We start from the raw sequence: 6,000 nt of genomic DNA, 5'->3' as shown, positions 1-6,000 counted from the left end.
TCTTGGAGATCTCTCTTGAAGGTCCCTTGTCCTTGAGAGAGCCAGCTTGCTGTAGTAATGAAACATCAAGCTAGAAACCTGGAGACTGTAAGGTCTACTCCGACCTTAGGCTGAGAAACACCTGGGTGATCTTGAGCCAGCCCCTCTCTCTCAGCACTAAGAAGGAGACAAGGGAAAGCCACTCCCCAAATAATAGTAGTGGTAGTAGAAGTAGTAGTAGTAACAACAACAACAACAACAACAACTTAACAATTGTCGATAAGAAAGACAAAAAAGTCTGGATAGTGGACGTGGCAATGCCTGGAGACAGCAGAATAGACAGGAAAGAACTGGAGAAGATAACAAAATACAAAGACTTACAAATAGAAATAGAAAGACGGTGGCAAAAGCAAGCAAGGGTAGTACCAATAGTCATAGGCTCCTTGGGTGCAATCTCAAAACAACTGGAGCACCACTTGAACACCATTGACATTGACAAATTTGCTATTAGTCAATTGCAAAAGGCAGCCTTACTAAGAACTGCTTCCATCCTGCGACGAGATCTGTAATACCATCAAACATCCACATCTGCCTATCCCAGGTCCTGGGTAAGGACTCGATAGGTAGACAAAATGCCAAATCCAGTCTGAATATCTGGCTGACTGTGCGATGATCCATAATAATAATAATAAAGTTGGAAGGGACCTTGGAGGTCATCTAGTCCAACCCCCTGCTCAGGCAGGAAACCCTATACCATTTCGGACAAATGGCTGCCCATTCTTAAAAACTTCCAGTCTCTTCTTAAAAACTTGCCAAGAAAACTGCAGAGACTTGTCCAGGAAGTTCCCAGGACTAGAAGGTGTGCACACTCACAGACACACATAGACAGATCCAATAATCAACAGGTCTAGCTGTGCCTTGGTAAAAATCACACCGGGAATATTGCATCCACAAAGAAGAGGGAGTCAAGCTATTCTCCAAAGTGCCTGAAGGCAGGACAAGAAACAACGGATGGAAACTAACCAAGGAGAGAAGCAACCTAGAACTAAGGAGAAACTGCCTGACAGTGAGAACAATTACCCAGTGGAACAACCTGCCTCCAGAAGCGGTGAATGTGCCAACACTGGAAGTTTTTAAGAAGAGACTGGACAACCACTTGTGTGAAATGGTATAGGGTTTCCTGCCTGAGCAGGGGGTTAGACTAGAAGGCCTCCAAGGTTCCTTCCAATTCTGTTGTTGTTGTTATCATCATCATCATCATCATCCAATTTTGGTCGCCACAATATAAAAAAAACATGGGGAGAAGCTAGAAAATGTGCAGAGAAGAGCCACAAAACCGATTAAGAGACTGGCGGCTAAAACATACAAAAAACGATTACAGGAATCAGGAATGTCTAGTTTAATGAAGAGAAGGACCAGGGGTGACCTGATAGCAGTGTTCCAATATCTCAGGGGCTGCCACAAAGAAGAGGGAGTCAAGCTATTCTCCAAAGCTCCTGAGGGCAGAACAAGAAGTAATGTATGGAAGCTTAACTAAGAGAGAAGCAACCTAGAATTAAGGAGAAATTTCCTGACAGAACAATCAACCAATGGAATAATTTGCCTCCAGACCTTGTGGGTGCTTCATCATATGATATAGGGCAGTGGTTCTCAACCTGTGGGTCGGGACCCCATTTGGGGTCGAACGACCATTTCACGGGGGTCGCCAAACAAGGCTGTCCGCCATTTTTCCCCCCTTTTCTTTGGCCACGCCCCTGGTATAAGTGGTTGGGGGTCACCACAACATGGGGAACTGTATTATGGGGTCGCGGCATTAGAAAGGTTGAGAACCACTGATATAGGGTTTCCAGACTAGCCAGGAGGTTAGATTAGGATACCTCCGAAGCCCCTTTCAACTCTGTTATTCTGTTATTCTGAAAGATTGACATTCAGTAGGCAGGAACACCTAAACTCAAAGTATCAATGCATTTCGCTTCCAATTTATTGTTGTTGTTCAGTCAACTACGGAGTGTTTGACTCTTTGCAACCTCATGGACCACAACACACCAGGCTCCCCGGTCCTCCACTATCTGGCCTCTGTGTTGATGACACTATCTAACCATTGACTTCCATGGTCGGGTAAAAATAAAAATGGAAGAAAACAAGCAACGGAAAACAGAATTCCCAGCATTGCTGGTCTCTTCAAAACAACAAAGCTTGTGCCTTCTAAACCTTGATTGCCGGGACAGGCCTGACCTGACCAAAGGAAAAAGGGCTGGGGCTGCAAAGGAGGGACATCATAAAGGTCATTCAGTAGTGCCCCGGCATTTGAAATACTTGGCACTTCCGGTAGAAAATGATAGATAGATAGATAGATAGATAGATAGATAGATAGATAGATAGATAGATAGATGATAGATAGATAGATAGATAGATAGATAGATGGATGGATGGATGGATAGATAGATAGATAGATAGATAGATAGATAGATGAGAGAGAGAGAAAAATGATGGAGGAATGGAGGAATGGATGGACAAACAGATAGATAGATATATAGGCCACCTAACTGCAGACGGCATGCTATCTCTCCAAAGTAATATAATAATATTTGATGCAATATATTTGATGCAATCAGCGTGCTTATCCATCAATAAGCAAATTTGATCATTTTAAACTGTTGTCTGAATCAGGGGACAGGGCATTGACTACCTAACAGTTTATGAGAAGATCTCAAGCATTTTACACTCTTTTTCAACGTGGGTTCACAACACCTTTAACCAGATTAGATTCAAATTTAGTAGCTGCCTCCTTAGCACATTTCTGGGTTCAGGGTATGGCGTAAACCCAGGGTTTCCCAACCTTAGCAATTTTTAAGATGGCTGGATTTCAAGTCTCAGAATTTCCCCCAGCCAGCCTGCTTGAAGAGGGGTGGACTTCAACTCCCAGAATTCCCCAGCCAGCATGCTTTAAAATGTGTGGACTTCAGGAATTTTCCAGCCAGTAGTTCCCAGGCAATTTCCCATACTGGCTAGGGAATCCTGGAAGTTGAAATGCAGCCAATTTGCTAAGGTGAAGAAATACCGATGTAAACTTAGAAAATATGTTAATTTAATAACTAGGTTAAGCATGGGTCATGTGAGTGAGATCACTGCAATTGAGATCTTAATTCTGAGGTGTGTTACAGACATAACAGAACAACAAGTTGGAAGGGACCTTGGAGGTCTTCTAGTCCAGTCCCCTGCTCTAGCAGGAAACAAATGGGTGTCCAGTGCTCTTAAAAACCTCCAGTGTTGGAGGACCCACAACTTCTGGAAACAAGTCCTTCCATTGATTAATTGTTCTCCCTGACAGGAAATTTATCCTGAATTCTAGATTGGTTCTCTCCTTGATCAGTTCTCTCCGTGATTACTTTCCATAGACATTTCAACAAATAAAAACTGTAAAAGCCCAACTTCTGCAAAGCAATACCCAGTGAGACGTCTAAATCTGATTTATAACATCAGATATAACATATATGCCTATGTGCATTTGGCAGAATTAAGATCTTATCAAGATCTTGTTTTGCCACTGTTTCTATTTCAAGAATAGTTGGTCCTAGAAGTTCTGGATCCCATGTCGTGGAAGAATGCTGAAATGTTAGCATCTGTGCCAGTGTCTTTTGTTGAAGCCGCATTCTACTTCTAGGAAGTCCTTAAATATGCAAAACACAGCAATGCCAAGTTCTAAATAGTGTATTTGCTCTTCTGAATAAGCTCACTAGGACTCAGCAGTGTGACTTCACACATCTGTCCTGACAAAGATCACGTTATCACTGGATCAGCACCCGGCACTTTGTTGTAAGAGGAATTTGCTGAATCCGAGCAATAACACTGGGAGCTGAATTCAAGAGATGCTCTAATGCAGGGGTGTCAAACTCGCAACGTCAAGTGACGTGTCGTGACGTATGGCGACTTTTTTTCCATTGCCGGCAATGGGGTGGCCACGTGTTGGCATGACGCATCTAGCCCATGGGGCCGGCAGTTTAACACCCCTGCTCTAATGTGTTTCAAACTTGGCAATTTTAAGCTGTGTGGACTTCAATGCCCGGAATTCCCAAGCCAGCCTGTTGAGTGGGGAATTTGGGGAGCTGAAGTCCACTCACCTTTAAGCAACCTGGCTAGGGGACTTTGAGAATTGACGTCCACACATCTTAAACTTGCCAAGGTAGAGAAACGGTGCTCTAAACATCTGTATGTACCACACAGCTAACCTTCTGCTTAAGATTTTCTAAACTTTTGGAAGATTTAGATCAGCGGATCTCAACCTGTGGGTCGCGACCCCTTTGGGGGTCGAACGACCCTTTCACAGGGGTCGCCTAAGACCATCGGAAAACACATATTTCCGATGGTGTTAGGAACTGAGACACCGCTCCTCTATCCGTCTCCAGGCGGCGGGTCCATCCATGCTGGCGCCAAGGGCAGGGTCGGGCGGCGAGGCCGGGTGCTGGCGGCGGCGGAGGAGGGGTGGGCCATGTGGAGGGCAGCGAGGAGGTGGGCGCTGCGCCTCCCGCTGCTGCTGCTGAGGCGGCCAATCATGACGCAGAAGCGCCACGGCATGGAGCGGCGCGGGCGGGCGGGCAGGCCGAGGGGGAGGCGCGGCCCTCCGCATGATGAAATCGCAGTCGGTGGCGCCTTGCCAGCATGTGCGGCGCTCCCGGGCTGAGGTGGTTGCTGGGCGACGGCCCGCGTGCGCCCTCGGCCTGCCCGGTGTGCACTCCAGCCGCAGGAGAAGAGGCGGAGTGCGTGTGCCAGAGAGAGAAAAAGAAAAAGTGAGAGAGAGAGAGAGAGAGAGAGAGAGAGAGAGAGCAAACCCCGCCCCTCCTCCTGCCCCCACCTGCAGGGGTCGTGGCATTAGGAAGGTTGAGAACCACTGATTTAGATTCTCACCCCCAGCAAGCAAGGATGGTTTTAACCTTGAAATAATCATTCTCTTGTTATTTTGGGAAGAGAGAGCAATGGAGAGGAAAAAAGAAAAGAAATTGCCCTGAATTCCTTCAAGAAGGATTAGATAAATATGTGTGATTAATTATTAACTTTTTCTTCAGTGGATTAGCCTCCCCCAAGGAAAGCTTTCAAATCAGCCCAGACTTTAATGGTTTTATTGCAACAACTTTGCATGTGTGAAAAAGAGAGAGAGAGACTGAATAATGGCCTTCACAGAACATATATATTTAATTTTATTTACTAATAAACTAGGCAGACCTTGGTCGCCCATTGATTGCATCATTGATTGTGTTGTAAATGTCTTCTTGTGATGGCTCTGCTTAGTTTTGTTTTATTTGGATGTTTGATTTATGTGTGGCCTTTGGCTGTAATAATAAATTGAACTGTAACTTAGAATTTAAATTCTAGAACAGAGAATTACACATATCTCTGATGGTTTTTTTTCTGAATTAAGCAATCAATTGTTATTTACTAATAAGTAACACATGTATTAAATGGATCAAGTAAAAATCAACAGATGCATTAGTGATTGTAATTTAGCTATTCATTATTAATTAGCTGTATTAATTAATAAACAACACATTTAATAAATGGAACAAGTACAAATAAACAGATGCATTTGCGAAACATGTGCCATTACTATGAACATAGCTTGGTGTGTTCGGTTCAGTTTTGGCTTATTATTTTGGCAGCTATGTTTTCATAACACGCATAAAATGGATCAGTAAGTTCATTTGGATAACATGCTGAGTTTCGTTAGAATTAACTTTGGTTATTTTCTTTTTTTACGACTTAGCATGTTGCATGAACTCAGCCTGTCAGATTAGTTCAACTACTGTGCAAATCCAGAACAATGCATTCCTTCACTAATCAAGTTAATCCAATTTGTTTAGTTTATTACAGATGGTAACTCAACTTAGGACCACAACCGAGCCCAAAATTTACGTTCCTCAGTGAGACGTTTATTAAGTAGCCTTTGCTTCATTTTACGACCTTTCCTGCCACAGTTGTCAAGAGAACCCTTGCAGTTGTTAATTTAGTAACACGGTTGTTAAGTGA

The sequence above is a fragment of the Crotalus tigris genome, unplaced genomic scaffold (genome assembly GCF_016545835.1).
Source record: "Crotalus tigris isolate CLP2741 ecotype Arizona unplaced genomic scaffold, ASM1654583v1 scf7180000018825.4774228, whole genome shotgun sequence".
Lineage (NCBI taxonomy): Eukaryota > Metazoa > Chordata > Lepidosauria > Squamata > Viperidae > Crotalus > Crotalus tigris.
Note: the sequence above shows the minus strand (reverse complement) of the source record.